This window comes from Bos indicus, chromosome 19 (assembly GCF_029378745.1).
Source record: "Bos indicus isolate NIAB-ARS_2022 breed Sahiwal x Tharparkar chromosome 19, NIAB-ARS_B.indTharparkar_mat_pri_1.0, whole genome shotgun sequence".
In the NCBI taxonomy this organism is placed as follows: domain Eukaryota; kingdom Metazoa; phylum Chordata; class Mammalia; order Artiodactyla; family Bovidae; genus Bos; species Bos indicus.
This window is the reverse complement of record NC_091778.1, coordinates 56825518-56835796: the sequence shown is the minus strand read 5'-3', so window position 1 is coordinate 56835796 and position 10279 is coordinate 56825518. Positions and strand designations below refer to the sequence as shown.

The following is a 10279-nucleotide window of genomic DNA, read 5'->3' as shown; positions in this document are numbered from 1 at the left end:
CTGAGCATGGAAGAATTGATGCTTCCAAACTGTGTTGCTGGAGAAGATTCTTGAGAGTCCCTCGGACAGCAAGGAGATCAAACCAGTTAATCCTAAAGGAAATCAATCTTGATTATTCATTGGCAGAACTGATGCTGAAGCTCCAATACTTTGGCTACCTGATGTGAACAGCTGACTCATTGGAAAAGATCTGATACTGGGAAAGATTGAAGGCGAAAGGGGACAGCGGAGGATGAGATGGTTAGATAGCAAGCATCACTGACTGAATGGACATGAATCTGAGCAAACTCTGGGTGATGGTGAAAGTCGGGGGAGCCTGGTCCACGCGGTCACGAGGAGTCGGACACAACTTAGCGACTGAACAACAAAGTGCAGTTTGGTAGCCAACCACCATGATCTGAGAGCCTTCTGTTAGCCCAGCTTTGTTACAGGCACCACCTTGCAGTAGCTTGTCTAATCTTCACAATAAACTTACAAGTCAGGCACAGCTGTTCATCTCCCTTCTGCAGAGGAGGAAGGTCAGGCTCAGAGAGGTCACAGCTGCACTGAGTCAACACAGCTGGCCAGGAGACTGCTGTGCTCTGCCTCCCCAGGCCAGGTAGCTCGGGACTTCTGCATGCTGTTATGCAAAGCTGTCAATCTGACTTTCAAGAAAATCCATTGTGAAATTGTGAATCCATTATTATATTTATAGCAGCCATATCTAGTAAAGAGTAGATACTAAAAGAATGAAAAGATGAGTTGTTTATTTTTTTTCAGGTGAGCTTTAACATTATTTTCACAACTGTAAGCTGAATGTCCTCCGTGTAAACTGGTTTGAATCACGGTGGTGGGGCCAGTGTTCCGCCCTACCCCAGGGCCGAGGCCAGGCTGGGCCAAGTGGGACACGAGGGGGCGCCCGATGCCCACTGGTGCCTTTCCACCGCCCCCCCTGGAACCTCCGAGAATGTCCAGCGGGTGCCAGAAAAGGAGGAGAAAGACCGAAGACAGGTGGATGGATGGATGGATAGAAACAGAAAAGGAGGTGGCGGGGGGCGGCAAATGGGGCGCTGAAAAGGAGAGGAACGCGGGCAGCAAATAAATGAGGAAAACTCGAGAGGGCACGGAGGAGAGAACGTGCAGGAAGACGGGCACAAACCGAGGGCTGGGGGGCGTTCGGGGCCTTTCTGCAGGTGCCCCCTCCCCCTATTCCCCAAACCGGCGGGCAGCGGTGACGTCAGGCGCTGGCACCCACTGCACTTCGGCCCCGAAACTCTTGGCAACCGAGGACGCCAGCGGCCGGGCGGTTGGCAAAGAGGGAAGCCGGGCGCCCCCGCAGCCCCACCTCCGCGCCCCCGCGCCCTGCAGCCTCGGGCGCGCCCGCGCGCTCCCGCAGCCTCGTGCCCCAGAGGCGAGGCTCTCTGGGGGCCGTGTTCCTGAACGTGACTCAGCGCTTTCTCTGCGCCTCCGAGCGTCCCCATCCCGGGAGGCCTTGTGCTTGGGGGAGTGGAGACCCCAGCCGGATGGATGGACCCATGGCCTCCTTCTGCCTGCGGGCTGGGGCCTGGAATCACCCACACACAGGCCATCCTGCCAGGCAGGTGGATCATTGTGGGGGAGGGAGCAGGTTAAATCGTTTGTTCATTAAGCCCAGGGTTCCTGTAGGCAAGGAGAGAGAGAGGGGAGCCTTCCTTAAGGGGCTCACAGCCTAGACAGGGTGCCCTTCTGCTGGCTTTTTAAAATTTATTTATTGTCTCCAGTTTTACTGAGAAGTGATTGACATACATCAATGCATAAGGTGTACAGCATGGTGGTTGAATTATATATACAGCGAATCCTTGAACAGCAAGCATGGGTTTGAACTATGGGAGTCCACCTGGATTTTTTTCAGTGAATATACACTAGGATAGAAGGCGATGGCACCCCACTCCAGTACTCTTTTGCCTGGAAAATCCCATGGACGGAGGATCCTGGTGGGCTGCAGTCCATGGGGTCACTAAGAGTCCGGCACAACTGAGCGACTTCACTCTCACTTTTCACTTTCATGCACTGGAGAAAGAAATGGCAACCCACTCCAGTGTTCTTGCCTGGAGAATCCCAGGGACCGGGAGCCTGGTGGGCTGTCGTGTATGGGGTCGCACAGAGTCCGACATGACTGAAGCGACTTAGCAGCAGCAGCAGCAGCAGTACACGATAGAACAGTGGATTGAAAGGGCCAGCTGTAAAGTTATATGGGAATTTTCCACTGCCCTAGGGTCAGTGCCTCTAACCCCTGCTGTTCAAAGGTCAACTGTATTGTGAAATGATTACCACAATAGGTTTAGTTGTCATCCATCATCTCAAATAGAATCCAAAGTAAAGAAAAAAAAATAATTCTCCTTGTGATGAGAACTTAGGATCTACTGGGTTAACAACTTTTCTGTCTATCACAAAGCATTGTTAACTGGAGTCCTCATGTTGTAAATTACATCTCTAGTTCTTGTTTATCTGATAACTGGAAGTTTGTACCATTTTAACCACCTTTCTCCAATTCCTCCTCGGCCCACCCCTGCTTCTGGTAATTACAAATATGATCTCTTTTTCTATGAGTTTGGTGGTTTTTCTAAATTCCATATGTAAATGAGCTCATTCATGACTTTTTCTTCTCTTTTTTTGAACACACTGCTCAGGATGTGGGATCCTAATTCCGCAACCAGGGATCAAACCCATGTCCCCACTGCAGTGTGGAGTCCTAACCACTAGTCCACCAGGAAGTTCCCCCAGGGCACTCTTGGGACCCACTTGCTTTGTGGGTTTGGTCTTCTGCCGTGTGTGTGCCCGCCGCTTCCATGGAAGGGTCCTCCCATCCTTCAGGTATTCATTGAATGAATGAATGAGCACAGAGACCAGTGATCAGCGTATGCAGTTCTCCATGTATACCACCTACGGGGCAACACACACAATCACACCTTCAACAGCGGCTTTTTTAATAAGGCCAAGGAGGAGGGGTGAACTGGGAGGCAAGGCCCGGGGTCCCTGAGGACAAGGAGGGCTGACCCAGCCGTCTTTCCCCTGGCTCTCCACAGTCTGCCCAGCTCAGAGCGCTGGCTTCTGGCTCCAAGTCACTGAGAAATGGGGCATGCACTCCCACCCCCTCCATCCGTTCCGCCATGCTCTGTTGAGCACACACCATGGGCCACTCCCAGCTCCTGGCAGGTGCCATGGAGAACCAGGCACTGCTTCTGCCTTCCTGGAGCTCCCCATCCAGCAGGAGAGGCCCGCAATGCCAACATGGTGAAATCAAGGGCACTGGAGGATGGTAATGAGTGGAGAGGTGGCAAAGGTCCAGATGGGTCCCCCAGCCAGTAGTGCCCAGGAGAAGCCAACCCCAAATGCACTGACATCCTCAGAGCCCTGTCCTCTCTCTGTGCCTCAGTTTCCTCTTCTGCAGGTGACACTGGAAGGCTCTCAACATTTCCTGCAGACTAAACATCTGTGCCTCTATGACTGAGAACCATTCCAGGTGCCCCCTCCCTCCTGCAAAGGGGGCAAACAGACCAGCATTGGCAGTGCCCCCGCCCCAAGCCTAGGCTTGCAGATTCTGGGGTCTGCCAGGGGCCCAGCCAGCTGATGTGGGTTCCTGGAGCTCAGCTCACAACCTTCCCCAACAAATGTAAACTCCAGGCAGCAGTCAGGAGCCCCTAGGTGGGCAGTCTGTGCTGGCAGCAGGGGAAGGGCATGAGCATCAGGCAGGAAGAGGACAGAACCCCCAGCCCCTGTCCTCTGAGCTTGAGTCATGCAACAGACTGCTGGGATGAAGCAGGAAGAGAGGTTGTGATGGAGGTCTTCTCCCAAACTGGGTTCTGGATTCACCAAATGAAATGGCTCAGGGTCACGAGTAGGCCTTAGCGGGTGGGCTTTCCAGAACTCTGGCTGGCTGGAGGCAGAGCGAGTGTCCAGAGACACTGCCCCAACCTTCCCAGCCTTTCCTTGATGATGCGGCCCTGCTGTCCTCGGTTGGGGTGACCGTATAGGAACCTCAATGTGTGTAACCAACTGCCTTCTCAAGCAGAAGTGCGGAAAGGGTTGGGGTGAGTCTTACCAGCATGGTAGAGTTCTTCCAGCTCGGGGCCCACAGTTGGGGACTCTGAAAAGAGTTACCCAGGTGAAGGGGGAGAGTGGGAGGGTGTTTGCTCAGGGCAGAGGGCAGGGGTGGAAATAGCAATTCTGGGTAATACATCAGTGTGACTGATCACAGAGGAGGGGTAGGTGGGAAGTGAGTGGCGAGCAGGGGAAGATCTTGATGGTGTTTAGAGCCTTCTGTAGGTGAGGGAAGTCATTGCAGGGTTCTCAACCGATGAGTGACATGGCCAGAAGAGCACTTGACAAGAGTCCCGCTGGCCCCCTCTCCTCCCCAGCACTGAGCCAGCCAGCTGGGTGTCCCCTGCATGCCTTTGCCCGCCTCCTCTCCTGCCTGTCTCTGTCCTGTCCTCTCCTGTCCTCTCTGCATCTTGCTGAATACCTGTGCTGACTCTTCTAGAATCAACTCAACATAGTCCAGTGAAAGATATGTCTTCTCTTCCCAAGCCCCATTCACATGAAAAAGATTTTTTTTTTAAAAATATTTATATTTTGTTTTGGCTGCACTGGATCTTTATTGCTATGCGTGGGTCTTCTCTAGTTTTGGCAGGCAGGGGCTACCCTCTCGTGGTAGCGTGTGGGTTTCTCGTTGCGGTGGCTTCTCTTGTTGCGGAGCACAGGCTCTAGGCGTGTCGGTCTCGATATTTGTGGTGCACGGGCCTAGTTGCCCTGCAGCATGTGGAGTCCTCCCAGGTCAGGGATTGAACCCATGTCCCCTGCGTTGGCAGGCTGGACTCTTAATTTAAGGACAACAGGGAAGTCCTGAAAAGGATTTAAAAAAAACAAAAAACACCCTAGGACTCACCTAGTGGTCCAGTGGCTAAGCCTCTAGGCTTCCACTGCAGGGAGCTTGGCATCGATCCCTGGTTGGGGAACTAAGATCCTTCATGCTGCATGGTTCAGACCAAAAACCAAAAATGCTTTCTACAAGGATGTTCATAGCCGCTTTAGTCACAATAGCCCCAAACTGGAAGCAGCCCAAATATCTATCAAGTAGAGAATGGACAAACAAATGGCTATAGTTGTCTGGTAGAATACTACTCAGCCGTGAAAAGGGACAAACTGCCACTGCATGTGACAAGGTAGTTAAATTTCAAAATTGACATGTTGAGGGAAAGAAGCCAAACACAGAGTACAAAGTGTTTGATACCATCTGTAGGAAATTCTAGCGTAGGAAAACCTGACTTGTGGTGGTGGAAACCGAATGAGTGGTTGTTGCTTGGGGAGCGGGGGCAGGGGCAGGAGGGCTTGCCTGGGCCGTGCTCACACACTGGGGTGCCTTTCCAAAGCTGAGTCTCCTAGAACCATCCTTCGATACCCAGAAGCCTCTCAGCCATCCCTCAACTGTGAGCCTCACACTCTCTGTACCCCCAGCCTGACTCCCCCTTCCCTTCCCTTTCACGCTGCATTCCCCACTCAGGCTGCAGTGGCATCACCGCCCACCAGTCTCGAGGACACCAAGGGGCCTCTCACAGCGGCCTCCCAGCCCTGAGAAGACCACTCTGCCCGATCCTGGGAGTGAACCTGGAGAGTTACCCTGGCAAGACCACCCCGCTGCCCAACTCAGTGGGTCAGGAAATCTCCCTGAGACCAGGTCTTGCCCATAGTTATGTCCATGCAGACTCTGGTCCACAGGTGTAAGGAAACATTGACCAGGCAACCAGGTGATGTCTGACCAGGGTTTCTAGCACCTGGGACCGGGGCGTCCTCCCTGCAGGTGGGAAATCCCCGCCCCGCCCCGAGTCCTGCCAGCTGGAGGCAGGAGACGTTGTGGGCCTGATACGTTGGTTGCAGTCTCAAGGAGGCCAAGGCTGGCTTCCCCGTGTACCTGTTCCTCTCTGTTTATTTACTTAGTTATTTTGGCGGTGCTGGGTCTTAGTTGCCGGGATCTTTATTGCATGGGGCATGTGAACTTTTAGTCGCCGGGATGGATGTGGGATCTAGTTCCCTGACCAGGGATAGAACCCCGACCCCCTGCATTGGGAGCATGGAGTCTTACCCTCTGGACCACCAGGAAGTCCTTCCTGTTCCCTTTTTTTTTCTGTCTCCGGGTTCCTGAGTGCCCTACCGTGTCACTCCAGATTGCTCCTTCCTCCTTACACCCATTGCACTGTCCACTAGCTCGAGCCGGAATCAAAGGTCCCCACAGTCCTCTCGTGCACCCCAGCACAGCCCCCTTCCCCCGCCCCCAACTCCCCACCCCACTCCCCACCATCACCATCTTCCCTCTTGAAGCAAGAGGCACTGCAGAGTGACTGCTCCGCTGGGCTGGGGCAGGGCTCACCCTTCCTTCCTCCTCCTGTTCCCACCAGAGGGGTCCATCCTTTGCTCTCCCAGCATCCCGTCCACCCAGCACCTGCAATCCACCCTCTCCCCCCGGGCTAGCCCCTTCTCTCCTGCAGGCACACGCAGGTCAGCTCATCTTAAAACAGCTTCCCTGTGTTCACCGCAGCTGACCCTCTCCTCCCTTCTGCCCTGTTCTGAGCTCTGGAGTTTGCTGCCTGCTCTCAGATTCTGGACTCTACCCCCATGGTGCTAATGAGATGCCCTGTGGGAGGCCAGGAGCCCTCCTGGGCAAACATTGGCTTCCGTCCGAGCCCACTCTGACCTGTTGACTCTCACTGCGGCTCCGTGGGGCGGCCGCCTCCAGGAACGGGAGTGTCTGTGTAGGTGTGTTTAGGGGGCCGGGAGCGGGCGGGGTGAGGTAAGAGGCTCCCTCCTGCCCCAAGGGTGGCCCTTCTCCAGGCTCGGTCCTCACCCTCTGCTCTCCTCTTTGATCCCTCTTCTGGAAGAGTCCATGAACCTGGGCTACAGCTTTTACCTTCATGAGGTCCGGGGGAACTGTGCCTAAGTCTTGGCTCTATCTCCTTCCGGTTTGGAGCACCATACTGGTTAACGGACAGACTCCGCTCTCTCCACTGAAGGACTTGGGGTGACCTCCCCAGGACAGGGCTAATGCCAGGGTCACCTCTTCCCTCTCCCAAATGGCTCTAGTTCATTTCCTAATTCACATGGTTACCCACGCCGTGTGAATTCCACAGGTGTCTGTCACTCTCCACCCCTTCAAACCATCCTTCATTTTCCCCGGGGCCGGGGGGAGTCGTTTTCATTGTGTAGCCACATCTTGGATTGTCATTCATACCTGTCTCTTCCCAAGTCCCTTTGGAGGTCACCGTGGGTCATCTCGGAGAAGGCGATGGCACCCCACTCCAGTACTCTTGCCTGGAAAATCCCATGGATGGAGGAGCCTGGTGGGCTGCAGTCCATGGGGTCGCTCAGAGTCGGACAGGACTGAGCGACTTCACTTTTACTTTTCACCTTCATGCATTGGAGAAGGAACTGGCAACCCACTCCAGTACTCTTGCCTGGAGAATCCCAGGGACAGGGAAGCCTGGTGGGCTGCCGTCTATGGGGTCGCACAGAGTCGGACACGACTGAAGCGACTTAGCAGCAGCAGCAGCAGTGGGTCATCTATGTGGAGGGGTCTGGGAAGTGACTTGTCCTTCAGAGAAGAGCTTTCTGAGCTCAAGGATAACAGAGCCTATGAGCTGATCATTTGGGTGGGGGGCCAGGGTGGGGGTCGCCATCTCTTGTGGGCCAGTTGGTGATTTTCTTCCTCTTTCCTTAGGAGACCTTCAATGTCCCCCTCCCAACAGAACCCACAGGGGGAGTAGGGAGCCTAGGGAGGCCCGGGGAATGTGGCTGGGGGTTGAGTCCCGGCCTTCTGTGAGATCCTCCCGCCCCATGCCTCTCTCCAAAACTGGCCTTGAACTGGCGGGCCCAAGCGCGCCCGGCCCTGTGGCACAGCGTTAGTGCAGGCCCAGCCTCCCAGGCAGTCTCTGCCAGGCCAGGCTTAATCGTTAGCCACACAGCAGGCACAGGGAACTCTCAGGCACCTCACAGAGCTCCCAACCTCAGCTTAGACTGGGTAGCTGGGCTCCATGGCCGTCAAGCTCAGTGGCCCATCCTGGTGCACCTCGGGGTGGGACCCGCAGGGACAGATGAGCTGGTCACCCCTCTGACCTGGTGACCTTGTAGCCAGGTGCAGACAGGTCAAAGGCCATCTACTGATCCTGTGGATTTGGGTGGGGTAATAAAGATGGGAGAGACGGGGCTCGAATGTCAGTTCCACCGCACCAGCCCTGCCGCTTGGGCCTCTGTGTCCTTATTCCCAGGGTCTCAGCCCCCAGGGAGCTGGGGACTGGAGGAGCAGATGAGAATGAGAAAGGCCCAGCCTCTCCCACCTCTCTCATCCCTTCCCTCTGGTCCCTCGTCCGGTATCCCCTCCCCTCCCTCCTCACCTGGCTTGCACTGCCACACATCCCACTCGGCTTCAGCGGGCATCAGGGCCCCCCCTCCTTCTTTTATTACGCCACCCAGACCCACAGGATCAGCAAAGGGCAGCATGGGGCTTTCCTCAAAGGCCCCCCAGGACAGAATGCTCTGCACCCCTGGGAGCATCAGGAAGCACCCTGGGCCCAGTGACCGTGACCGTGGCCCCGGTAGTGTTTACTGTCTGCGGTCACATCTTGTCGAAGCGACTTGGCTGTTTTTCTACCTTTTGTCCATCTGCTCAGCCAGCTCCTTCGTTCGTTCATTCTTTCCTTCGTGCATTCATTCCTTCAGTACTTCGGAAGCTGGTGCCTGTCCTTGATGCTGCAGATATAGGAATGCTTCAGGTTATCAGCCCGCAGGGGTCTACAGGCCCATGGACTCCTGAGAATGAAAACTCTCAGAGGCGGGGTCTGTATGCCACCCTGCCACATCCCTCGACCCCTGTCCGCGGTTCACTTTAGGCCAGTTGAAGGGAATGGGGTGCCTCTAGGGTTGGGGGCAGGGCTTGGTGCGCAGAGTCGGGGCAGGGGATGAGCCAGTGACAGAGCTGGTGGGTGGCTGGGTGAGGGGTGGAGAAAGATTGGCATCCTCTCAGCCTCAACTTAATTCCCTGGGCAAACAGCAGCGCTGGGAGCGCTGCCGGCACTCCACCGTGGCTTCAAAGGGCCTTGGGGCCGTGGGCGGTGTGGGCCACGGGCAAGGCGCCAGGCTTCTCCACTTCCTGGAGCGCTTGCATTCCTGGGAGCTCAGCGAGCTGCTTCCTTCCAGGGGAAAGAGGGTCTGGGTCTTGGACCCTGCTGTCCTGCCCTCAGAGCGGCATCTGGGGGCCGGAGTGGGGGAGAGCCAGACCTGCAGCCCAGCCTCCTGGCTTGGTGAACGTGTACCCTGCCGCTCCCTGCCCTGCTATACTGTCCGGTTGGCTTCTGGGGGACAGTACCCTCCAGCTGGTCCCTGCCCTCCCGTGACACAGGGAAAGTTCAGGCCCCAGCAAGCCAGTCACGATGCCTCCAACCTGACCCTACCTGGGAGCCTCGGAGTGGGCTGGACACAGGGGCCTCTGGAGGAAGATGACCCCCCGGGGCTTCAGGCACCTCCTTGGCTCCCACTGGCCCGTGCAGGCCCAGCCTGGGTGGCCTCCCAAAGCCCCCTCCCCGGTGCCACTGCCTCCCCTCCCTTGTCACCTGTGTTTTCCTCTTCACCTTCCAAGAATGTGTCAGCAGGACCCGGGGCCACTCTGCCACCCATTGTGAAAGCAGGCTTCTCTCCACATCCCCACCTCTGACAGGCCCAGGCCTGCCCCGCGGGGCCAACCCCCTGTCCCCTGCCGGGAGTCCAAATACACCTGTTTACCTTTGGGCCTCAGCCAGGGATGGGGACGGAAGCTCGCCTGACTCCTGACCAGTGGCCCCCACTGGCCCTCCCAGGCCTTCCTTCCACCCTCCACTCACTCTTCCTTCTGCAGGTCTGGGTGCCCAGAACACCTGGGTGGGGGAGGTGTGATGGCAGGAGACTGTGTCCTGCCCTGGGCCAGCTCTGCAGGAGGCCTGACCCATTTGCTCCAGGACAGCATGGGATCCCATCCTGGGGGCCTTCCAGACATCCCGAGAGTGATGGGAGCCAGGAGTGGCCGGTCCTGTGGAACAGGATGTGCTCTGGACAGAGGAGGAGGACCCCCAAAGCCTGAGCTCCTGCCCTTTCCCCCTTCATCACTTTCCTGGCTGGGGGATCCTTGGGGAAGGGAGGATGGGGAAAAGGTGGCAAGTTAGGAGACAGAAGGGTGGCCTCTTGCTTTGAGAAGGGACTGTTCCTAACACCTGAGAATGAAGTGGCTCAGGGCCTTCTTACC

At 56.2% G+C, this 10279-nt stretch overlaps 1 long non-coding RNA gene across 2 annotated transcripts; it reads right to left on the bottom strand.

Moving 5' to 3' along the window:
• Nucleotides 1-1708: 1708 nt before the first annotated feature.
• LOC109574588 (uncharacterized) lies at nt 1709-9879 on the bottom strand. 2 transcript variants are annotated; one of them, XR_002183116.2, is made up of 4 exons: nt 9615-9879; nt 8657-8754; nt 7241-7320; nt 1709-2901 (listed from the first exon to the last, which is right to left on the bottom strand). It is a non-coding gene; the product is annotated as an uncharacterized lncRNA (long non-coding RNA). The 2 variants fall into 2 exon arrangements; XR_002183117.2 differs by lacking the exon at nt 7241-7320 and having other exon boundaries at nt 9615-9762.
• Between the last annotated feature and the right edge of the window lie 400 nt (nt 9880-10279).